Source organism: Lissotriton helveticus, chromosome 5_1 (genome assembly GCF_964261635.1).
Source record: "Lissotriton helveticus chromosome 5_1, aLisHel1.1, whole genome shotgun sequence".
Classification (NCBI taxonomy): domain Eukaryota; kingdom Metazoa; phylum Chordata; class Amphibia; order Caudata; family Salamandridae; genus Lissotriton; species Lissotriton helveticus.
The window spans coordinates 188875961-188902966 of NC_136065.1; positions in this window are offsets into that span (position 1 = coordinate 188875961).

Below are 27006 nucleotides of genomic sequence, written 5' to 3' on the forward strand. Positions count from 1 at the left end.
GCATCTTCCTTGTCCACAAGCTTTCATCCCCAGACAGACGGGCAAACCGAAAGGTTAAATCAAACACTCAAGCAATACTTGAGATGTTTTGTTGATACTACTACTGAGGCATGGGTTGACTGGTTATGGACTGCTGAGGTTTCCTATAATGATGCTGCACATTCCTCTACGTCCTACACCCCGTTTTTCTGTACATATGGGTTTCACCCTAGGTTTGCCCCTTTGAGTGTCCCATCTTCCGAAGTTCCAATCCCACAGTTACAGGCAAGGTTAGTTCAGTTACGAAAAACTGTACTACAGGCAAGGAAGAATCTTGAAAAGGCTAAACTGACGTACAAAGCACAGGCTGATAAGCACCGTAGGTCTTGTCCTCTTTACAACAAGGGCGATTGGGTATGGTTGTCCACCAGAAATATTCGCTTCCGCAAATATAGTGTCTTCAACCCTAGGTTTATTGGCCCTTACCAGGTGCTTCGTCACATCAATCCAGTGGCAGTGAAACTGTGCCTTCCAGGTCATTTCAGGATTCATCCTGTTTTTCATGTGTCCCTGCTCAAACCCGCAAAGGGGCCTAGAACCAAGACCCCTGAGCCTGTGCGGGTGCAACCGGATGTTGAGTATGAGGTGAAGGGTATCCTGGACGCCCGTAAGGTGAGGGGTCGGCTCCAGTATCTGGTGGCATGGAAAGGCTATGGACCTGAGGAGGACTCTTGGGAACCTGCTGGTGCAGTTCATGCCCCTAGGCTGGTTAAGAAGTTCCATCTGTCTCATCCTGGTAAACCTGGAGGCAGTCAGTGAATCTTGTGAAGGGGGGGTGTTCTGTCAGGAAGCCCCGGCCGCTGGTAAATCACTGCCTGCATTGTGAACCCGTCTTGAACATGGAAAAACTACATCTCCCATGTTTCCTAAAGCGGCGCGTCAGAATGATGCTGCGCGACCAGGAAACGGGATATCCTGGCGTTTGCGGAAGACACTTTGCCGATTATTCCTTCCGGACGAGCGGACTTGAGGCTCGTGTGACCGGCTCTTTGTTTTGTCCTAGTTCAGGTGGGCTGATATTAAGCTCACGCTGAATGGTGTTCGTGAACCGCTGGATTACCAGGTGGGGCTTAGGAAGCGCCCGTCCCGGTTGCTGATCTTTCGGTGTTGGAACCCGGCTAAGCACCGCCTTGTGGATTAACTGGAGGGGCTTAGGAAGCGCCCGCTTCGCGTCTTGCGAGGTCTCGCTACAGGTTATCCCTGAGCTAAAGGGGGTGGCGTTATTCTGTACTGTAATCTTTGCTACTGTTTTCCAGGCGCTTCCAACTCGGCTGAGTTCGGAGGTCTGGTTAAAATACTGACATCAAGTATTTGTGTACTGGAAAAGGAAAAGTGGTCCTGTTATTTCCAGTTATTTCCTGCAGAGACGTATCTGCAGGGGAGTGCATTCTTTCTCAGCAACCTTTTGTTTTACTGGGCAACGTTTATGTTCCTGTCATTATTCCTGGTTGAAATACCCTAATTGACTCCCGTTTATTGTGGTTGAGAAACTTTTAGGGTATTTGTGTACCTGCCGGTACAATCATTATCCATCCTCTCGGAGGGGAATGTTTCTTTTCTATACACAGTGACAGGTGAATGGTATCCTCGTTGGCATTCCGGTTCCCTTCCAGTTCTCAGGGGGTAGGTGGTGAATGATCTTCCTTACCTTCAGTGCTTGTGAAACCCTATACCAAGTGGTGGGAAAGAGGGGGCATATTTATGGTCTTCTTTATATCTTTAAGCAGGAAAGCCTGGGAATTGAGAAGACGCCTGATCTGTCGCTCTTGGTTCCACCTCGCCTGTAGTTTTATTCAGGTGGGTGTCAGACATAAAGCAGTGGGTAGAGAGCAGTTAGACCTAGAGTGACTCGCCCATTGATTCCCTGCTTTGTATGTTACAGGTTTCCAGTTCCAGTTGCCCAGCTGTTCCCCTCCGGACTATCTTCATTTTTTCCCCCGCTTGATCTCCTTAATAGTCTGCGTCACAAAGAGCCAGACTTGGGATGATCTAGAGGTGGGCCCCTTTACAGCATCAAACCAATCCTGAGGAGCCACGACGAAAGGCCTGACAAGTTCACCCTGATTGTCCCATACCCCGGCTGGAAGATAACCAACTCAGAGACTGGGCCGCATGCGGCCAAAGTCACACTTTGGGGCCGATTATGATGGCGGACGTACCTGAGTCCGTCCGCCATCATAGAGTAGGAGGGACCGTCCGCAGGGGCAGCGGCGGTCCCTCCATGCAGATTAGGATGTGACCGCCAGGGTGGCGGTCACATCCTCCATTTTCAACATTGCGCGGGTGCAGCTTCAAGCTGCATCCGCCGCAATGTTAAAAATGCATGCACGGCATTTGCGTGCTCAAAGAGGCAGGCAGCGCGCGGTGTTTGTTCACGCAAATGCAGGGGGGTATCATAGGTACCCCTCATGTGCACCCCTCCACCCCCCTTCACCCAGGGGGCCCGCAACGGGCCCCTCAGTGAAGGTCCGTATGCTTTTCCACGGCGGAAAAGCCGCCGTGGAAAAGCATACTTTCTACTCCATCATAATATGGCAGGCGGTGTCTGATAGACACCGCCAGCCATGTTAATGCTTTTCCGCCGCGGTCGGAAGGCGACCGCGGTGGAAAAGCGGCGGACAGATTCAAAGACCCACCAGCCATCCTAATTTGGCGGTGGGTCTTTCAAGCATCCGCGGCGGTTTTCCCGCATCCTCCGGGCCGGCGGTGGCTTCCGCCGGCCCGGAGGATGCGGGAAATCCGCGATCCTAATGACCTTCTTGGTCGGGGTCCTCGGGAAGCAGGTGGGAATATGTAGCAGTTTTAATATGGAGGTAGATGTCAACAAGCTGGATTTAGGAGCCACTCGGGAAGTTCACCCATAGTCTCAAAGTGCAAAGGAGTCATGCAGTCTCTTGACCCCCTTTCAAACTGCCTGGTAAACGTTCCTTCACGCCAGTCAATCTCTCTCTCTACTACCTGGTGCCAGGTGTGGAGAAAGCAGTTTGTTCACTGCATTGAGGTTATATTAAATTAGAAGGAGGGAGAAAGAAGGGATTGCGATCCACTCAGCTTCCTTACATAAGTATTCAAAATCAAATGAGAATGGATCACTTGATCTGAGTAACCCTCATTCACGCCCTACTATCACGTTTTTAAAGCAGGGCGGGGAACCAAGATATACCGCCTTTCCGACTTGTGTACGTGAATGAGGGTTTTATTATGGGTACACTACGCGAATGTTGCAAACCCTGGTTACTCAGGTCAAGTGATCCATTCTCATTTGATTTTGAATCACTGCATTGAGGGTCAACAAGGGAACAACCAATGAATGGGGAGTAACACAGAGGAGCCTCTTGGTAGGATGAGGTAACCCGATCAGTACACAATGATCCAAGTTGTGCCCAGGCGATCCAGGCACAAGAGTCTCACCTGATGTGCGTTGGTATGAATCGCATCAAGCACTTCAGTTTTCAAGCACGATTTGCAAATCCCACACCTGCCTGGAAATGAGGCACAAAGACCGGTGCACGTTGAGATGGGTTGCAGAAGGGAATTCCGGTCATAAACAGTGAAGAAATGCAGTTCAGTACCTCCCTGGAAATGAGGCGCAATGTCTAGTGCACAATGAGTCAGGTTGCACCAGACCAGCGCAGTCACACACACACAGGTTCAAGTTCGGTAGAGCCACATGAGGTAGAATGAGGCACTACTACAGGTACACCCTGTGAATCAGACACCACAGTTGGCATGTCATGAGAGAGATGTGGCACAATTGACAAAACTGGCTCTGAGGTTTCCGCAATCGGCAAATCTGCTCACCACCAACCATGAGTGTTAGGGTTCCGGCAGTAAAAGGATCCCATGCCTTAAATGATGGCAATATTTCAGGGGCTCTGCACTAGGCAATCTGGTCTCCAGATTCGTCTTACTTCCACGTTCAAACCACGCTACCAGTTGGGATTCAGTAGCCAGGGTGAACACGTGAGCAGGTATCGCTTTCCAGAAGTCACAGGTAGATGGTGTAGGTCCCTCACATGAGATGTTTGATGTCCCTGAGATTTCCGGAAGAACAGGCGACCCGAAGTAATGCCCTTAGAGAGCACACTTCAGGGCGCCACACTTCAGTAGTTCCTTGGCCCAGGCCAGCCACTGTTCAGACAGTTATCCTCCATGTGCACCACAGAGTCCTCTGGCAATGGGCACCATGAAGTTTGGGTTCTCCTGCCCTACGTCCCTACAAGTGTATCTCACCCTTTTCTGAAGGATGGCATCAGTAGTCATTCTGTTGTGTGCTTTGAAGTTCGGGGTGGTTTGAACCACAGGTGTTTTCCCAAGTTTGTAGGCCTGTCTGTCATGGGGCCATGGAATGCCGATCTTCATCTTTAGTGGGGCTATGATCTGGCCCCTAGAGGCTAATTGTCAAAACCTTTGTCTTCAATCTATCCCATTAGGCCCTCAAAAGGCAGAGGTCTGCCATTCCGGTGAGATGCCCATGGTTTATGGCTGTCACTTGGGGAATGCACAGATGTGCTGCCCCCAACCCATGACATCCACTGGAGCCAGGCACCATGGTCCCTGAGACTCTTGGAGCATAGAAATGTCCATATCCTAAAAGCAGCAATTTTTTGTAAGCAAGTTATGCCAAAATCCCCTTTACCAATGGAAAGGGTTTGGCACTGCTAATCCATTAATTTGAAACATCATGATGCTGCTCCATTGCGATCCTTTATTGCAGTCCAAAGTAATGCCAACCATCTCCCTAAGTTAACCTGTGAGAAGAGCAAGCCTCATAGGTAGTGAAAACACACATAGGTATTCCTCACTACCTGGGCGTGTGTGCACTAGCGCGCACACTGACCTGCATTGGCAGGTTGTACACATAGTCCTCAGCACCAGAGGTCAAGTGCACCACCAGAGTTCACACAGCAGACTGAGCACAGGTTTAACTAATATGTATGTCTGTGTGCACACAAACCTGCAGTGGTAGGTGGTCCACGCAATCATGGGCACCATATCTGCAGGTACGCTTTTACAATGGCCTACAATGGCAAGCTAATCGTATGTTCACTCACGATAGATGCCAGTGCACATCCACCGGTCTGCAATGACAGATTGGCCTGTGTTACAGAACACTGAATCAGCGCCACCTCGCAAAACAGATAGGAAAAGCATGCACACTTTCACATGTCAAGGACAGGCCAGGCACATGGCTCACCCAGGCCCTAGCACCTTGAATTTAAGTGCACGGACCCAGGGCTGCACCCGCAGGCCTGACGTGGAGGTTAGAACACCAGCGATACTGGAATACACTCACCAGACTATGATGGAAGGCTGGGCGCTACCCAAAATGTCATAAATGCCAGGGCACATCCTCCAGCTTGCAATGGCAGGTTTGACACCTATTGTAACAACCTCAGGGCTGGTGCACACACCCTGGTCTGCATTGGCAGACCAGGCCATTTTTCAGATAATCGTGTCGATACCTCTTCCTAATCTGTGTAGGAATGCGCACACACTTCCCGCTGCCTTGATTGTAAGGATGTGTCTGGGTCCAGAGGCCAAACAATAGAATTGGCCACACCTTAAGAGTATCCCATTTGACGAGCCAAACTCCAAGGCAGGGAAGCCCCATTTGGGGGTTCCTCTATACCTGGGCAGGAAACATCCATATGTACCTGCCGAGCCTTCATCCTTCCACCCCCCTGGCACCCGTCAGGGCTTCATGGTATGGGACGACTCACTCAGGGTTTGCTAAGGCATAAGTGATGACAACCTAAGCAGGGGCACAATGGCGCCTCACAGGCCTGCAATGACAGGCCTGATACAGTGTTGACATGCTATCTGGTGGATGGTACACTCAGATCTATGTACGACTATTAGTTAGCGCCATAACCGTCCTTGGTATACGGAGTACCTGCTAACAGGGCCTATTGAGGCACGGAACCCAAACCCATAATAACGTAAGCACCCCCAGCATAATGCCAGCGAGGCGGGCATGTGCACCTTCCCACTTCAGTACAGTGGGAAGGTGCCCAGATTCCGAAGGTTAAGTGGAGAGAGTAAGCAAAGACTAGGAGGAAAAAGCGAAAGGTTTTGGGATAATTTCCCCTAAGAAGAGTCTGTCCAAAACCAGTGGGCGTAGAACTTCAAATAATCGAGTGATCTGATGGCTTAAGGGTTTTTTCTCCAGTTGACTGTCTCACTCATGTGGGAGAGAGAGGCTCCCATGAGTCCCGTGGGAGCTTGTGCTGGGATTGGCTTGCCACAACATGTGGAGAAGTGTTGCGGATGCCATCTCAGGATACATGGATGGACTTGATCCCCGTGTCTTAAAAATGAAACAAACATAAGATATAAGGGTGCAGTGTAGGGGTACCATGACCCACTGGACATTGTGAGGGGGGGTCCAGAGGAACCACCCTCAAGCCAAATTAAAAAAAAGAATTGTCACTAACTTCTATTAGTGCTGCTCTTGTAGTCACTGCACCACTGGATTCAAGCTACCCTGGCTGATATGGGGAGATGCCCCCAAACTAGTCCCAGGATGCTTGTTTCCGGTCCAGGGAGGACCTGGCTTGGCAGTTCGGGCTGGACTGTTCCCATAAGGAAAAGGGTCAAGACTGGTTTGCATATGGCTGGGTCAAAACTGGAGTGGTGTGATGAGCAAAAGAATGATGGATTAAACCCAGATCCTTGTGACTGGGGTTAATGTTTGCATTGTCCAGCATTCCGTCCATCAATTGTTTATTTTGCTCTTGCAGTCATGGCACCTCTTACAATCCTCCGAAGTCTTGTGTGTTGCTGTCACCGCATTCACTTTATCAAGAATGCCTTTCCACATCACTGCCCTCTTTGCCAGTGGGAGGTTAGTGGTGACAAACATATCTTAATCATGCCTGTTGATGACCTCTGTTATGAGGAACCCTACCTCCTCCTTTGTCAACTTCACCTTCCTCTTCTTAGTACTCTGCTGTGAAGTACTGTGTAGTTTTCCAAGCTTCTGTCTTGTATCTCCCTGGCTTGTCATATTTGCTGTGCATTACGGATGTTTTGTGCTGCTTTTCAACACTTTTTAAATGCTTGCACAATATAATGGCTTTTTGCAATACGCCAAGGCTGAGCCATGCCATTTTCAGAATCATTTAGCCACTTTTCTTTGTAGTTAGGAACAACGATGCAAATAATGCATGGCAAATGCTTTGTGACGCAATACATAGCAGCACTATTTCTGTAAATGTGGTCGACAGTGATTAGGTAGTCTGTGGTGCTAAAGAAGGGTACCTTGTTTGTTCTACTCATTGTTCCAGACTAGGGACATTGTACTAGTTCCCTGAACTGGACTTGAGGGGCACAGTGTTATTTCTCTGTTATCTTTTTGCACTCATTCAGACAAGCACTTGACAACAACAGCACAGTATCATTTCTCTGGCTTGTTCAAACGGCACACACTGTTAGTTTACTGTATTAGGACAGAGCGGTGCAGTTATTTCTTTGCATGGGTCCAGAGGGCACTCTGTTGGTTATTTGTTTGGAGAAACAGCTGTACAGTGTTATTTCTTCGCATGGGCGCAGAGGGGCACTCTGGCATTTATTTGACTTAAGACACAGTGGTGCAGTGCTAAGTGTGTCTCTGGGCCAGAGGGGCACTCTGTTAGTTAATCGTATTAACCCATACAGGTGTATTTTTAACTCTTTGGAGGCTCCTGGTTGGGTATTTTATAAATTATCTGCAGTGGTCCACAGTGGGCACAGTGTTGCTTTTCTACATTATTCCAGAGGTTCACTATGAAAGGTCTCTATTGTAAATCAAAGGGTTGGCATGTTTGTTTTGTGGGATTATCAGGGTAATAATCGTAATTCTCTTTTGCTTTACAGTCCTTCCCTTATATAAGGCTTTTATTGTTTTTTTTCTGAAAAATCTAAATATTGTTGGCCACCACCTCCAATTACAAAGGTCGAGCATCTCTCAAAATGCCACCAGAGAAGGTTTCTGAACTTTGTATGAAGTGAAATTTTGAGTGTATTCTTAGCCTGGAGCTGGTGCAACATGAGCACATATTTTATTGATTGGGAGAGATGCCCCCGGCAGTTTTCGCAAACTGAGCTTCATTACATTATTTTTTTGCTGCTAGCCCAGGGCTATCTATTGCTACTACAGGGAACATATACCACCCACGCTCAGTAACCATTTATATGTCTGTACTTGGCTGAGTTAACTGGTTGAGTAAAGAAGCTATGAGTGGCATGCGTTTGTGGTTGCTGTCAGATGATAGTTCAATAGGTCGAAGCCTACCCGACAGAGCAGCTGTCTGGTTTCCTAACACCTTCTTATGGGCATTCTGAAATCTTCCATGGGAATGCATTCTGCCCATTGCTTACTATTAGCTTTGTAACTCACAGTTGCTTGCTCACTATTTGCTGGATTTATTTACTTTAGGCTGTCCAGCTTGAGGTCATCCCTCCCATTGCCCTTACCCTGTTTACTGTATTCTTCCATGAACTCACTTTCTGTAAACAGGCCTCTGAATCTTGTTCTTGTCTGTGCATTCAAACACAGAAGTCAAATGTAAATGTAAATGTATTTCGATTTATATAGCGCACTAATCACCCAGAGGTCTCAAGGCGCTTGCTTAGGGAACCCGTCCTGGTATTCCCCTGTGTGATAACCCCGGCAGGGTATCCACAAGGTGAAAGCCAGGCATCCCGCCGGGAGGGGCCGTAGTGGAGATTAAGCAAGCTATTGCCCAGAGTCGCAGAGTGTGAACCCGTGAGTTGAGTAGGCACCGGAACGAGAATTATCGAGTCCGTGGATTTTTTAGCCCAAGACCCGCCGAGGCGGGGAATTGAACCCTGGTCCAGGATCGATCTCAGTTTCCGGGTCTGCCGCCTCTAACCCCTGAGCCACACTTCTCCAACTCCATATTCAGAGGGAGCTTGGTGTTTACTTTTCTTTCTCTGACTTCAAAGCAAGAGAATTTACGTGACAATCTTGCTGTGAAAGAAACGTTTTTTTACTAGCAAACAACAAAATCTAAATGTTTGTAAATTAACTTTGTTGATATTTCAGAATATATCAAAATCAGGAAAGTACAAATGAAGCATATTTGTTTGTAATTCTGAAGTGTAATGGCAACAAATATTTGCACAAGATCAAAACACATCAATACACTAGGTGATGGTATTTCTACCAATTATCGTTTATGCACAGTAAAACTAGGCTGTGTAAATGTAATGGTCATTGTATTGTATTGGAGAGTGGATGGCCTCCAATTGCCTAAAACTAAACTCCGAAAAAACGGAGGTGGTCATTTTCGGACATCTCTCACCCAGTTGGTCTACTACTTGGTGGCCACCTAGGTATGGGACCCCCCCTAAACCGGTCCCTACGGTCAGAAATCTTGGAGTGACTTTTGACGAAATTCTGAATTTCATGGCCCATGCAAACAAAACAGCAGCCACCGCCCACCATAAACTCAGGCTGATTAAGAAAATCCTACCGTTCTTGCCAGCTGCAGCAGGAAAGACACTGGTAATCTCCCTGGTGCTGTCTTCCCTCGATTACTGCAATGGCTTATTTATCAATGCCCAGGCCAGAATGACCAATAAACTGCAGACAATCCAGAACGCTGCAGCCCGTCTCCTGTCTGGAACCCCGAAGTTTATGCCAATTTCGGAGACCATAAAAAATCTTCATTGGCTTAAGATCCGGAACAGGGTCAAGTTCAAAACCCTTTGCATAGTATACAAAGCTCTGCATAATCATGGTCCGCATTTCCTGAAAGCCCATCTTAGACTCCACTTATCCACAAGATCGCTCAGATCTAACAACCTCAATCTTCTGCTGGTACCGCGAACCAAAACAGTCACTTGGGGCGATAGGCGTTTCTTGGTGGCGGCTCCCAGACTATGGAATTCACTGCCAGTAGCCATCAGAGAAAGCCCGTCCCTGATGCAATTTCGCAGAAAAATAAAGACCTGGCTGTTTGGTCAAGAATAGCTGCCGACTTAGCCTCTGTGGGAACTTACGCACTGCTTTTAGCGCCGAGACGCCTACGGGCATTTGTTCGCGCTGTATAAATTGTAAAAATAAATAAATAAATAAATAGATTTCAGTTGAAAATGTGTTGCCTGTAATAACAGTGCACTACCACAGCATGTACACTCCATACTGTGCCACTCCACACTATGCAGCCCCACTCTACACCACTCCATTTTACTCCACTCTCTGCCCTTCTACTCTATGCCATACCATTCTACGACACTCCACTTCAAAACAAGCCACTCCACTGCAAGATGCTCCATGCCCTCCACTCTACTCCCCTGCACTCTAAGACACTCTACAACACATCACTCTATGACACACCACTCCACTCTATTATCTGCCCCTCCTCTTCATATCCGTCCACTCCACAACACTCACTCCACGCCACCCCACTCAAGTCTACTCCACTCCATTACAATCTATCCTACTCCACAATAATCTACCCCACTCCAATATAATGTACTCCACTCCACCCCAATCTACCCCACTCCACTCCAATCTACCCAATATACTCTACACCATTCCAATCTACTCCAGTCCACTGCCATTAATCCCACTTCGCTCCAATCTACCCCAGACTACCCCACTCCACTCCAATGTTCCACACACCATTCCAATCTATCCCCACTCCACTCCATTCCATTCCAATATACTCCACTCCTAAGCACCCAAATCCACCGCACTCCAAGCTGCCCCAATCCAACCCACTGTACCCCAATCTTCCCCACTCCAATCTACCCTACTCCACCTCCAATCTACCCAACTCCATTCCAATCTTTGATAATCCACACCAATCTATCCCAATCTTCTCCAGTGTACTTCATCCCGCCCTACTCCACACCAATCGACCCCAATCTACCCCTCTCCACTTCAATCTATCCCATTCCAATCTGCCCCACTCCACTGCAATCTACCCCACACTAGTCTACCACACTCTATTCCAATCTACCCCACACTATCCCACCCCACTCTACCTCACTGCACCTCAATCTACCCCAATCCACTCTAATCTACTTTACTCAACTCCAGTTCAATCTATCCCACTCCCACCTACCCCACTGCAAACTACCCTAGTCCTCCCCACTTCACCGCATGCCACCCACCCCCCACCCAAAACACCCTAGTCTATCCCAAGCTGCTCCATCCCAATCTACCACTCTCCAATCTACACCATTCTACCCAAATCTACCCCAGTACAAAATATCCCCATCTAACCCACTCCAAATCAACCCTACTCTTCTCTACCCCAGTCTTCCCACTCCACCCCACTCCAATCTACCCTAGTCTATCCAATCTCACTAACCTTTAGCAATGCTGAACAGCGGTCACACTGGTATACAGCATGGTTAAAGCACATTGCCAAAGCCAATAGGTCCCGCATTGGCAAGACCGATTGACTTTCCCAATGCTCGTTTAATAATGGATCTTCGTATCCGGCCACAGGCTGCCTTTCCTTTCCTGAGCAGCTAAAAAAGCAGAACCTGGTTTATAAAAAGCGTTTCCTGTTCTGTGCAGCAGAACAATAAAAGAGTATTTTAAACATAAGAGTAAATCTGCAAAGGGAATTTACATATGCGAAAAATGTAATGGCCCCACACAAATTGTTAGTTGACATGTATCTTACTGAATTGCAAAATGTGCATATGAGTGCAGGGCCAGAGGTTTGGGGTGCACAGATTTGTGCATAGTCAATATTCATGGTGGAATGTGCTAAGCTAATCAAGAGTACAGGCCAGCGGTGGCTCCTCCGCTAAAGCAGAGGAGCGTCACCTCACTGCTCTGATGATAATGATAATGATAATAATGCAATGTTACTATCATTTTATTTTTCCATACTGGCTTGGGTGCAGGGCGGGGCTGGACTGGCCAGAGCAGAGGGAGGAGTGGTGGGCACTCTCTTAAGTGGGCATGATCGTTAGGTAGGCCGTCTTGATCCATCCAAACAGTCATGCATACCTGCGTGTTCTCCGCCTAGCTGTATTGCACATCCTGGGTGAAGAACATGCACAGGCAATCAGGGCCGAATGTACGACCATTGGCAATTGCGACTTTCAAATTGTGCCAAATTGCGAATCACAATTTACGAGTCGCAAATGTCAATGTACAACAGTGTCTGAGTCACTGTTTGCGATTCCCAATGGGGTCGCAAATTGCATGCCTCATGAATATTAATGAGGTTGTCGCAATTTGCGACCCCATTGGGAATGGCTGGCACTCCTAGAGATAGTGGCCTGCTGGGGTCAGCAGACCTCCACTTCTGAGACGGCTTTTAAATAAAGCTTTTTTTTTTAACGCAGCATGTTTTCGTTAAAAGAGAACGGGATGCATTTAAGAAAAAAAATGAAACCATTTTTCAAGGGCAGGTAGTGGTCCCTAGGACCTCTGTCTGCTCTGAAAAAATGTTTGCGCACCCATTCACAAAGGGGATGAGGTTCCCTGGGGGCCCCTTCCCGTTTGCAAATGGTTTACCACCCTCTTGAAGAGGGTGGTAAACTGCGAGTATTTTGCGACCGCAATCGTGGTCGCAAAATATTCTTACATAGTGTTCAGACTTGCTATTAGGAAGGGATGCCCTCGGAACACCCCTTCCTAATAGAGAGTCGCTAACCCTATTTTGTGAGTCGCTATTTAATTATCAACTTACAAAATAGGGTTAGTACATGTCCCACAGGTTTTTTGCATGTGCAAACGGGTCTAAAACCCATTTGTGCACACAAAATCTGTTGTCCATCTGGCCCTCAGTCCCTGTCTGAGCGCTGCACCACGGTGCTCAGACCAATCATGATGCTGCTGTCATGCTGCTGACAGCAGTGTCGTGATTGGCTAGGGGAGTCTGGGAGCCTGTGTGGTTCCTGCATTTGGAGTCCACTGAAGAGGACCGAGAGGCAGTGGCCAGCTTGCAAGTAAGTTATTTTTTTTTACTTTTATCCTCTCCCCCGCCACACCACACCCGTTAAGTAACAACTGCCACTGGTACCGACCTGGCAATCTGCTCCTGCAGTGCACGGGGCAAGGAAGACTAGAGACAAGCTTGCCTGCAGGCAGCATTGAAGGCATGTGCGTCATACAGGATTATATTCCTACCAATTACTTAAGAGTAGAATTCCGGCCTCACTAGTGTGAGGTTGCATAGCAGTTGGTGTACTTTTTTGCACACATACTGGTTTGTGACTAGATCTTCTTTTTGGATTGCAACTGCTTTGCTAATCTGTCACATCAGAAAAGGTCCATTTACACCGAGCCGTTAAAACTCTTCTCTCAGTATTTATGAGGTTATTCCCTGTGAATTGATGCAAATGCAATGATGCAGTCTTCCAAGGAACAGCAGACTTACTCCTGCATTTGCTTCAGTGAATGCCAACAACTTAATTTCGAAGTAGTCCTGCCCCAGTCCCTCAAAGAACCAGTAGTCGCTGTCAAAAATAACAAGCATTGGCATAGCCAATAGGTCTTGCTTTTGGGACCTTATAAGTATTTTGTTATGCAACAACATCAACTGTTGCATGGCTAAACACTTATAAGAATATTGTGCTGCATAACTAAATACTTATTAGGTCCCAAAAGTGAGACATATTGGCTATGCGCATTAACTGGCCCTAGGCTCGACCTAAAAAGGGAAAGTCCTATAATAAACACACAACTAACACACATGCGCAAAATTATAAATGTACAAGATTTCAGGTGGAATTGCAAATTGAAGTTCCCCCTAAAGGGAATATGCAGAAAAGCAGCTACAGCTGCGCTGTCACTCGGGAATTAAAAGGTGAAGCATGAATATTGGCCCCTATTGACATGAGACTGGAAAAGTCTAAGCCTTTCCCTGGAAACATTTTAAAAAGAAAAGGGCACAACTTATTAAACAATCTCCCAAATCATATTGGTTACAAGTAGTTCTGAGGTGGGACCCGTCTGATCTTCACCAGGGAAGCTTGTAGGGAGGTCGAGGTTTTGTGCCAAGATCACTTTGAAAAATGGGAACAAAAGGTGTATTTTACAGCATGATTTTCTAAATAAATCTTCTAAAAACAAGAGGCTTTGTTGGCAGTTCTGAAAATGAACTTATAAACGTATGTGTTATATGTTTGCCAACTGAATGCGGAAGCATTATTTCACTGCGTCATCAATCCTATGTGTGACTGACCAGTGAAAATGCTGGATGCACCATGGAGACACATTTGTGCCACGTAACTGAAGTGTGGTCTGCCACTGTCTGCCACTGATCTACTGGTGAAAAGTGACAGTCATAGAAAATGCCCCAGTAGAAAACATACCCGTTTGAATAGTGCGCAGAGGAATGCACTGCACATCACTGTTTTCCACCAACATTAAAAGTGCTGCTAATGTATAGTGTTCCCACCATATCCCAATGTTGCTGACATATCCCCTGTATGATGCAGAGGTTCTGTCTAAGGGGAGAAAGGGAGAATTATGTGGAGGAGAACTCTCCTAACGGATCTCGAGACCTTAGGTCTCAAAAAAATTAATTATGGACCCACACATGAGGCAGGCCATACTCTAGATCTAGTGTTCTCCAATTCACTTCGAGCTACATGTACAGTACCCTCTCAGGTAGAATGGACTGACCATTTTATATTAAAGTTCTACACTGATGCTATGGATAAACCACGCATACAGACCACCCTGGCTACTAAAAGAAGACCCTGGCACAAACTAACTGTGGATACTTTTAGAGAGATATACAAAGCCCCCCTGCCTATCGACTACTCAGGAAATATGACCACTGAGCTCCAGCGGTTCGAGCAGTCTGTTAATGAAGCAATAAATTCCATTATCCCGCTGAAAATATACAAAGCCCGCCAGGCAGATAGACAGGAAATCTGGTTCTCCAAAGAGCTGAGACTGCTGAAACAAAAAACCAGGAAGCTGGAAAAAGTATGGAGACAGTCCCGTAGGCTGGATGACAAGGAATTACACAAAACCTCACTTAGGGCATACCACAAAGCCATTAGGGCAGCGCGGAAAAATTACATTGCAACACAACTAGCAGAGGCTGGGAAAGACTCCAGAGTGTTGTATAAAATCCTACAAACATTTACCAGACCAGTAGCATGTGAGACCATAGAGGTTGCATCCCAAGCGCTATGTGAGGAGATCGCACTATTTTTCATGAAGAAAATTGATACCATCTATGAAAAAATAGTAGCCTCAAAGACAAGTGAGACAGTTGAAATAAATCTCCCTCACAACAACATACAACAGAAATCAAATCGCGACTGTCTTATAAGCTTTCCTTCCATCTCTTTAGAAGAGGTCACTGCATTAATCACTCAGATTAAGAGTGGAAGCCCTCAGGATATTGTTCCAGCCCGCATTATGCCTATGTTGTCGGAAGTCCTTGGGCCAGACATTCAACAGCTAATAAATCTAACTCTTAGCACTGGAGAAGTTCCGAGAGACTGGAAAAGGGCCCTAGTGAGACCTTTGAGGAAGAATTCCGCCATTCCCTTGACCGATTTCGCCAATCTAAGACCTATCTCTCTTCTCCCCTTTATGGGTAAGATTGTGGAGAAACATGTCAACAGACACTTGTCAAAATACATCGAGGAGACAAATGGACTGGACCCCTCCCAGTCGGGCTTTAGGCCAGGACACAGCACCGAGACCACTTTGCTGTCAGTCGCAGACGATCTACACAGGTTCCAGGATAAAGGCTACTCTGTGATCCTGGTTCTGTTGGATCTGTCTGCGGCGTTCGACACTGTGTCATATGACATCATGACCACCAGGCTTATTAACATCGGCCTGGGAGATAAGGCTCTGGCATGGTTGAGGAGTTTCTTGACAGATCGCACCCAAACAGTCACCTTGGGTGCCTATCGGTCAGAGGAGTTGGGAATCTCGAAGGGGGTGCCACAGGGCTCCTGTCTGAGCCCTACTCTTTTTAACATCTATGTGGCCCCTCTAGCTAACATCATGAGATCCCATGGGTTTATCCCTGTGTCATACGCGGATAACACCCAACTCCTCTTCCCCTTTAAATCCCTCACGGATGAGATCAAGAACTCCTTTTCCCAGGGGATGAAGGAAGTGGCCCACTGGATGGCATCTAACCTCCTGCAATGTAATGTTGCAAAAACGGAGGTAATGCTGTTCGGTGAAGCCAAACTCCTGTGGTCCCCCGACTGGTGGCCGCAGGATCTTGGCCCAGTCCCTGAGCCCAAACAGGCGGTTAAGGATCTCGGTGTTCGCCTAGACCAGGAACTTTCTTTCAAGCAACATACCACTCAAGTAGTGGGTTCCTGCTTCCACATCATCGGGTTGTTGCGGAAAGTATTCCCTCTGCTCCCTGATTCAACCAGGAAAACCTTGGTACAGGCCTTAGTGTTGAGTCGTCTAGACTACTGCAATGGGTTGCTTCTCTCAGCTAACGAGGGGGTAATCTCTAGATTGCAGGTAGTCCAAAACACCGCTGCTCGTCTTGTCCTTAATCAGCCCCCTAGAACACCCTCTAAACCCCTCCTGACCATTCTGCACTGGCTCTCTGTGAAACAGAGGGTGAAGTTTAAGGTCTGTTGTATCATGCACAAGTGCCTTCAGAGAAAAGGCCCTATGTACCTATCCAATAAATTCTCCCTCTATGTACCCCCGCGATCCTTGAGATCTAGTGAACAGGCTTTGCTGCGGGTACCTAGATCCAAAAAGGTAAGACAAGGGGATAGAGCACTTTCCATTGCCGGTCCTATGCTGTGGAATACCCTCCCACTCTCCTTGAGACTCTGTAAGGAGCATTTCCCCTTTAGGAGACAGTTAAAAACCTTTGTATTTCAAAACTAATAATTCACAATGACAGTACTGTTTATTTGCAATAAGGCTGCCAAAGGCGCGGAGATACTCCTTCGGGATGTGATCCTAGCGCGATACAAACTCGCAAATAAATAAATAAATAAATCGCCAAGGGCAGAGAAAAGGATGGATAGGTGGGGGGAACAAATTCCCAGAACTTACTGGAAGGGACGCAATTTGGGGTACAAGGAGTATCAGCTAGAAACAACAGTAATCGCTCACAGTCGCAGGAAAACAAAAAGCTGCTGGGAAAGTTACCTGGAAAGCAAGCGAGCCAGCCTGATAAGTAGGAGGTACAATCGAAATTTCACAAAAGGAGTGTTCCCCAGGCTAGGAATCAGAGAGCGTTGTACCGCGGGGAAATGCACGGAATTATAGGTGCTAAACTCCGTCAGGCTAGAATAGGGAGAGCAATCGCGGGGCAGTAAACCACCATGCTGCGGGAGTGGTGTGTGATGGGGAGCCATTGGGTTGCCGGTTCTGACCTCCGTCGAGATAGACCAGTGGAGGGCATACAAGGTGCTGCGGGTGCTGGACTGCGTCGGGATAGGACAGGAAGGGCAATCAAGGAGCGGGGAGCCACCGGACTGCAGGGGTAATGTGGGGCGGGGAGCTGTCAGGCATCGGTTGTGGAGCAGGAATGTATGCCTTGTTTGGGAAACCTTAAGGCATGTTAAAGGTCCGGCTACTGGGGCTGGGACCAACATGGAAGGCGCTCTTGAGGGAGCAGGGGCAGGCTAAACTTACTTGGAAAAGTGAGTTTGAGGCATAGCGAGGTGCATCACGGTGCCGGCAGGAGTCAAGCTCTGCGGGTGTTTCGGCATGCACGGGCTAATCACGAGAGTCAGGTCACATGGTGGGCTCAGGTCGGGAAAAGACTAGACTGTGCGCAGGCAAATTGCCAAACATGAAGGACAGAGAAAAAAGACTAGAGGAGTCTGCATTGGGAATTGCGAAAATGAAAGTGTTCTCATTAATGAGGAAGGGGGGTTGTGTGTGTGCAGAGTTAATGAGCCATAACGAGCAGATTGCGGCTGCACGTGTGCACGCGTGTATCCGCAAGCTTCCAGACAGCAAAAGCGTGTGGTGGAGCTTTCAAACCCCACTTACTAAATATCTCGCTGAGCTGCACATGCGCTGGCTCAGGCAAGACCTATAAATGGCGCTCAGTGAATGACATTAGGGGAGCATGCAGTTGTCCCCTGGACTACATCAGTACCCTATGTTGTGTGGATCTGGCATTCACAAAGTTGAAGTTGCATACTTGCCAACTCACACGGTGCTACCTTGTGTCACATAATATCTGCTCCCTTCACACAGTCACCCGGTGAAGAGTCAATAACACATGGTGGCAGGAAAAATGAGCTCCAAAAATTTATTTCCGTTTTTTGATTTTGGAGAATTTTAAAAGAAGATGTCCATTATGGGGTTTGACAATACCCCAGGACATTAGCACCAGCCTCAACAGGCTTGTTTTCAGGAAGAGGGGGTTTAGTGGGGCAGGGCACAGAAGGGCTTCCTAGGTAGTTCTTGGCACAAGGCTCTGCCCTCTCCATAGTTTGGCAGGTCTGAAGCCAGCTTTCACAGGAAGTTTCAGCACCTGAATGGCTGGCATCTAGTTTCACAGGTTGGTATTACCATAGTTCATCGTCTGGAAAAAATGGGCTCCCCTTTCATGCACCTCGGTCTTTCCAATTCACACTCAGTTTCAAAGAGCATTTTGCAAGTAGAAAAGTAATTTCGGACTCACAGTGTGCATTTTTTATTAATAGACCTTCTTTGCAGTTGGTTTAGTAAATCCCAGGTTTTGCAAACACAAACAAGATTAGTGGTTTAGGGCCTCCATGCATCAAACTAAAAAACGGTCGCAAACGGGCAGATTCGCAGAATCTGCCCCTTTACGACCGGTATTTTTGCATTTGGGATGCATCATCCCAAATGCAAAAATCGCAATGCAAGTAATCTCGAATTTGGGATTACTTAAATTACGATTGCATTTAAGGAATCGCAATTGCGTTGCCTTAAATGCAATGCATGATAATATTTGAAATAGTGATTATGCTATTAGGGAATGCTAATTACCATCAAATGAAACTTGATGGTAATTAGCCAAAACTTTGAAAATGCACTAACGTGCATGTTTCAAAGTCCAAGGTTACACACACCCATGCCCAACATGTGTGTGGGCAACATGGGTTCACTTAGCAATTTCAGGGGTGCTACAGGGTGTCATCTTGGCACGCTAGCACCCTTGAAATTGCATGTGCAATTTGCGAGGGCCTATTGGGTTACTCACAAATTGCGCATGCAATTCCCATTCATTCCTATGGGCCTCTAGGCCCGTAGGAATGAATGGGAAGCAAGTCCTTTTTTGTGACTCGCTATTTGTGAGTAGCAATTAAGGAATTTGTAGGAATCGCTAATTTATTTGTGATTCCTACAAGCATAGCCAATAGAGCATCTTTAATTGCGATAATATAAAAACGCAATTAAGGATTTGCTATTGGCTATCTTGATTCATGTGGGATTAGCCGGATCCTTTAAACCCGGTAAATGCAGATTTTCTCTATTTTTCACAGTGGTTGTGTGGCGGGACCCCGCAGACATCAGCATGCCCCCGTCCTGCCAATGTAGTACGAGGGAGCAAAGGCAAATTAATCATAACAAAGCAAACAATAGAAGGTCAAGTCTAAAAAAGCAGAGCAGAAATTGTAATGCCAGTGTGGCCCTCTTGGGAATGAATGAAAAGTATAGGGAATCGAACATTTAAAAACATTTCTTTTATTATATACAATTAGAGTTTGGTGAACAGAATTTCGTCCACCCTCGCCCTAAATTATCCTGTCCCTCCAAAGCAGCGGAAGGGGGATGAGGGGTGAAACGCCATATTTTTTACCATGGTAGTGTTAATTTCTCCCCCACATTAACGGTTTTCAGTAAACACTCTAGCAGAAAGGCAAATAAGGTTTGTAATAGTGTAATAGACTAGACTTTCTTGCTCCACTTATAGCTGCTGAAAGTGTCTCACACTTCTAATTTTTGGCACCATTTCACAAAACAATTTAAAGATCAATTACTCCAGTTCGATTTATGTTGCTGTGGTATAATTTTATTTATTCACATTACCTCTATTTTTCCGGCCATGCCATATTGAAGTAGGGACTTTAAGCTCCACCCACTCTCCGTCCACATTTTTCATTGGCTTGTTTCATTATCCACTGTAAACTGTGGCTGTTCATTGGTAAAAAGGCTTAGGAGTCCCTCCTTAGCACAGTCTTTTCTCATTTTGTAACCTTCCATGGCAACGCGCCCTGTTATGTATGTTGTTACTCTAGGGTTTAATTACAGCCTCTGAGCACTATTTTCTCAAATAGCTTTGTCCTGCTTGCTGTTGCAGGCAGGACACGATCTCCTAACACTTTTTAAAACTTTTCTAGCACACATTCTCAATGCAATAGGTCTTGTATTTGCGAGCGTTTAAGCTATTGGCATTGTAAATGACAATGCCTTTTTATTTGTCTGTTTTAAAAAGAAAACATAGATAAAAGGCATTGTGGCACATGCATCAATTTAGGCAATTGCGATTCCTTAATAGCCATTATTAAGGAATCGCTATTAAGGAATTGCAATTGCCTATGCATGTAGGTTTCGCTAAAATATTAGCGGTTCCTACAAATTCCTTAATTGTGGCTCGCAAATTGTGAATCGCAATTAAGGAATTGTTCCCATTCATTCCTCTGGGCCTAGAGGCCCAGAGGAATGAATGGAAATTGCATGCGCAATTTGCAACTACGAAATAGCTACTCACAAATTACGCATGCAATTTCAAGGGTGCAATGGTGCCAAAAGAACACCCTAATGCACCCCTGAAATTGGCATGCATCCACTTGTTGCACACACACAAGGGCATGTATGTGTGTAACATGGAAGTTTGAAAAATGTACTTTTGTGCATTTTTTAACGTTTTAGCAAATTACCATCAACTGGAAATTGATGGTAATTTGTGATTCTTATTTGCGAAATCGCAAATTTCAGGGGGATAATGCATTGCATTTAAGGAATCGTAGTTTCCTAAATGCAATCGCAATTTAAGTAATTGCAAACTTTGCGATTCCTTAAATTGCGATTTTTGCATTTGGAATAATGCATCCCAAATGCAAAAATACCAGTCGCAACCATTTGCGAACGTTTTTTTCGTTGATGCATGTGGCCCATTGTCATTTACAATGCCAATAGCTCAAACTCTCATAAATGCGAGACCTATTGCGTTGCAAATGCTTGTTTTTATTTGGTTAGGTTTTCTTGTAATATCTATTCATGTTTTTTTCTGTTTAAGTGCTGCATAAATACTTTATATATTGCCTCTAAATTAATCCTGACTGCTTTTGTGATAAGCTGCCAGAAAGTTAAGCACAGGTTGATTTATTGACTTTTGTTGTTCACCCTTACAAGGAATAGTGGTTGTTGCCTGAGTGGGGCTCTCACCCTATCAACTAACAAACCACTTTCGTACAATATTCTACTATTGTGTGTTCCCACACTTATAATAAAAATGGCATACCACCTGTGTGGCTTGACCTATCACCCACGTCAGAAAAAGCCCTTAAACGCAAACTGGAGACATCAAAATCTTTTTTGAAAATTCACCCATTCTAGAGATGTGATAGCTGTGATATTGGGGTCATCGCTTGGCCGCCAACAACGGAATCCTACCAAACTCAAACATTCTCAAAATTCCAACCACTCATTATTCCTACACGTCTCCTGATAAAACAGATGCCTTACTTGCGAGTATTGGCCTGTCGCATTTGACAAGAAAGACCCCTAAAAGCATCATGGAGATATGCTTTTGCAGCTGTGGCCCCTGCAGCTAAGAGCGGTGGGGCCAGGTGGGGGGAGGGGGAGGATTTTGACAGACGATGACAAGGGAAAAAAAAATTATTTCTTTTTTTTCCCTCACCATCATCCATCAAAATCCCCCTAATCGTTTTTACCCGCACAGGCCGCGGCTGTATTTTTGACTTGAAAATTGACTCATTCATGTGATGTGGGCATCAGTGATATTTGGGACGGGCTCAGACATCAGCAAAGGAAACCTACCGAACCCAGACATTTCTCAAAACTTGGCATCCAGGCAATCCAGGCTTATGTGATTTGCATTGATCTTGCTACTTTTTTCCACCCAGAGTGCCCTGCGAATCTCAAAATCACACATCCTCTTCATATTTGCGTGAGGGTCCCTCCCATAATCTGTGGAGACACAGAAAAATCCTACCACCCTGCGTTCTTACATTTTCCTGATTAAAACCAAACCCCACTTGTGTGGCTGGGCCTTTTACCAACAATCACTATTACCACATCCCCACCAACACCACACCAATAACACCAATGTCACCACCTGGAATAGGAATCATATCACCACCAATGCCAATACCACCAATATCATCACCACCAATAGCAATACCATCAGTAATAGCACGGCCAACGACCCCTCCACGACCACCATCAGTGTGTATACCACCAACACCACCACCAAAAGTACATAACCAATACCACCACCACCAATGCCATCTTCAATAACTCACAGACATGCAAAAACTCCTCGGAGACTCAACACTCACAGTAAACGTGCTACTACAGATAAAGCTTAGGCAGGGTTGGTAAATATGACAACAAAACATTATTGAACTGCAATTTTTAATTGGCTGAATTGAACTAAGAGAAGAGGGGAGCAAAGGGAGGTAGAACTAGTTTAGAAGATAAGAGAGTATGGATTGCAAGGCGAGACTGGGAATGGAGTCATTACAAAGGAGGATAAATGAAATGAGATGGAGAGGGCGCTGAGAGAGAGCAGCCAGCAGTCTCCCGAAGAAATGCCTGTGACTGCATCCTTGCACAGAGGAGGGATGCTGTGGTCGGTGACTCACTCTAGTAATCTAGAAATAGCCACTTTGTATTCCACAAGTCTGCGAGCAGAGTAGAAAGGGAGGAGGTGGGCCGGGCCAGCCGAGAGGAGGGAAAGCCATTAGCAGCATGAGCAGAATGGTGGATGAGCTGCTTATACCGACCACTCCTGGCGGTGGAGAAGGTGCAGGGGCTCTGAACGTGATAAAAAGTCACAAAGCAATGGGGTAACAACGTGGGAAGCAGCGTAATAAAAACAGTTACATTGGGACAAGCGGGAAGAAAAAAAACACGCTTTATAGCATGTAACCTTGTTGTTTAGATACCACGTGAGAGGCCAGCACTTCCTTTTCGCATGCTGGTGGTGAATCGTGGAATCATAGGTGGCGCCCCAGCTCGTGCGTGATGCCCCCCCCCCCCCCCAACACCCCCACTAAGATCTCTGAATGAGAATGGCATGTCACTGCCATCCTCTTCTCGTTTGCTGTGTCTGTTGGCTCACTGAACTAATACAGTCACTCGAGGAGTCTGTGTTTGGCTGTTCAGATCCCGATACCAGCAGTTTGACTCCGACTTTCATCCTTCCAATGTTGATAAATTCGGTACGATAGAGTTGAGTAACAATAAACGTCTGTTATTCAGCATGACTACTATGCCCGTAGGCATTTACAAATGCACGTTATGTTTATTATATTATTTCATTGTTTACTGCCTCTGGGCATAAGGGACGTCTTCTCACCATGGTGATTCCAATCTTCTGAGGATGACTCACAAACTGCAGGTCAGGGGCTCAAAATGTCCTAAAGAGAGCCAGTCCTTGAACTCTGAGTGACACTTAGCATATACTTTAGCAGGGCTGTCTCTCGTTGATGAGGTGAGTTTCTCACCTCTGGGTGGCTCTTGGCATAGAACTAAGTAATGCAATCAAATCCTAGGTAAGGCCAGTCCCTGGATTCTGGATGTCACTTGTCAAGCAAGTGCTGCACTCTCTCCGCTCTAAGGCCCGTCTCTGTACGCGGACTGTCACTTGGCATACTAGAAATGCACTCCTTGCTTGGAAAGAACAGTTCACCAACTCTAAATTGCACTTGACATTCAATTAAATGATGCTCTATCCTATTGGCAGACCCAATGCCTGAAATCTGAAAGATACTTGGCATGTAATAAAGTAATGAACTCTCTCCTTGGTAAAGACTGTCACTGGACAGCAGTTTGCACATCATTTAGTAAGGCAATCTCTCCTTGGTAAGAGCAGTTTCTGGACTCCGAATGACTCAGGGCATGCAAGTAATGCCTGCAGCGAGGGCCAAGCCCAACAGCCCTACTTCTAGCACGAGCAATGTATTGGTCCATGTCCTCTTTAGCGTCAGCGCCTGCAGTCAGAGTATCGACCAATCAGCTGGCCCCTTGTAGGATGTGCAAGTCCCTGACCTCTGCACGCCTGCCACAGATGGTGGAAGTGAATCAGAGGAAGGTGAGTGGCACCGACTGGGCCTTTTGTGCTCACTGGTATGATTAGCGCAGCATTTCTTTCCCTAGAACCATCAGCTAAAACAATCACGATTTCAATTTTCGGCCAATCGCTGTCACTTCTTGAATCTCACTTCCAGCCTGTGATTGCCACTTTGGGATGGAGAAAGCCGCACTCTCCACTCCAGGCCCTTCACTAGCCTCGCTCCAGCACTCTTTCAGCTCGTGATGAGCTCGGTCCTTGCCTGTATTACTCTTCCCTGCTTCTTTCTATCTCAATCTGTGGTTCCTCTGCTGCTCGAGCTCATGCAGAGACCACCTCTGCCCCACCTTGCACTGTCTGTGTCTGCACGCACACAAGGCAGCTCACCATGTCTCATAAGGCAAGAAGGTGGTGGCCCCTGCCGGATGTCACGAGGGGCCTCTGATACTCCATAAGTCACAGATATCATAGGCTTTAGGTTTAATGGGGGGCTGAATGGTGGGGCTCCGTACAAGGCCCCGCGTGACACCCTTGCCCCTTCTGTTTGAGTCAGCCTGGCCTCGAGCTGTCCTTTGTTCCTGTTGTAGTTCGTGCTTTGGCACTGTCTCTCATTCAGCTTTGTAACAGCTTTTTTTTAAATTTATTTTGAGTTACTATCTATTCATGTCAGTGTTTTGTAAAGGATTAGCACGCCTACTTTCAGCTGCTTAAACTAAAAACAATGAGCGACGAGAACTAAGGTGGCATTAGATACTCCACTGTTCTCAGGAAATACTAGCATTTTCTTAGAATTACACAGATGAGCTGAACTGGGTAAAGTTAGAGTGTGAGATGGGGTTACACCTGCAAGGCTGTAAAATTCACATAAATGTAAAGAACTGTCTGGCTCAAAAGGTTTTCCCCATCTGGTGTCCTGCCTCCCAGCCTTCTTCTATGCATTGTTTTGGGGGAGACGCAGCGCCATTGGTGAACCCTGACCCTGTCATTTTGGAGCAGCGGGCGAACGGACCTGGGGAGCCCTGAGAAGGAGAGAGTGGCGTGTGGACATCAGCGCGTGGGACTCGTAGTCCCGAAAGTCAGCAGCGCGCACAGCCCCACCCCCACCTACCGGGCACTTGAAAAACAACCTCGCGCCTCCCGTTCCGCGGGAGACGCAGCGCCATTGGTGAACCCTGACCCTGTCTTTTTGGAGCAGCGGGCGAACGGACCTGGGGAGCCCTGAGAAGGAGAGAGTGGCGTGTGGACATCAGCGCGTGGGACTCGTAGTCCCGAAAGTCAGCAGCACGCACAGCCCCGCCCCCACCTACCGGGCACTTGAAAAACAACCTCGCGCCTCCCGCTCCGCGGGAGACGCAGCGCCATTGGTGAACCCTGACCCTGTCATTTTGGAGCAGCGGGCGAACGGACCTGGGGAGCCCTGAGAAGGAGAGAGTGGCGTGTGGACATCAGCGCGTGGGACTCGTAGTCCCGAAAGTCAGCAGCGCGCACAGCCCCGCCCCACCTACCGGGCACTTGAAAAACAACCTCGCGCCTCCCGCTCCGCGGGAGACGCAGCGCCATTGGTGAACCCTGACCCTGTTATTTTGGAGCAGCGGGCGAACGGACCTGGGGAGCCCTGAGAAGGATAGAGTGGCGTGTGGACATCAGCACGTGGGACTCGTAGCCCCGAAAGTCAGCAGCGCGCACAGCTCCGCCCCCACCCTACCGGATATTACCAGCTTGCCATCTCCGGCCCGCGGGACGCGCGCGGGCAGCGCCGGGCGAAGCCCGGGCCAAGGGCGGGCCTGTTTAAGCCCGATCAAGACCGGACAAGGCCGGGTCGGGCCACCCCTCTTATATCCATTATACGGCCTTCTTGTGAGTACTCTGTTTATGCACATATTTGTAGTTGGCTGGGATTACTACATAGCTTGCTGCCCGGTCCTTAAATAATGTCTACTAGAGAGACCAGGAGTAAAAAAGCCGCAGGAGAGACTCTAACAACAGGCACCTTGGACAATTTTATCATTAGGGCTAACACCTTTATTGATCAAGGGATTACGCAATTGGAGCATAGGGTGTCCCAAGATCTCGCCATGGCAAAGAAAAGGTCATCTATGGGCCCAATTGCGATGGCGAAAACTCCGGCCCAATCTAAGGCAGTGGGTCTCATAGATGTCCAGGCAGAGGTACACACTGCTAGATGTAGCCTACCCAATACAGTAGACCTCTCAGTCTCTCACCTATCTTGTGCCTCTGAATCAAATACTGATCTGGAAAACACCTTGGACCTAGTTATTAATACCTTCCAGGAAGACACAAGTGTTACCACACTGAGAGGCAGGAAGGAGGGTGCCATTCCTAAACGACACAAACATAATAAAGTGAAGAGAAGAGGACGACACCAGAAAAAGACTAGTGAGGCCGCTACCCTAAAACAAAATGCAAATCACGACCCCCAGGCCAGTGACGTTATAATAGAGCCCGAGAACACAAGGAATGTTGAGGGCCTAACTAGCACGGCTGGGAATAGTGGGGAAAATGGCTGACACCCAACTTTTAATGAAGGTAGAGGAACTCTTTAAACGCTACCTCTCTCCTATTGAGAAAAGATTAACTCACATAGAGAAGAAATTAGCCGAGCTCTTTACAAAGCCTCATAACCAAAAAACACCTGGGGCCCAAAATACGGGAAGTAATAAGCCTAATCCTAACAAGACCACAATACAAGTTCTCAAAAACCCGGCACCTCTAGCGACAAATATCAATACCAAAAAGGCCCTGGTTGTCGAAAAAAAAGTTG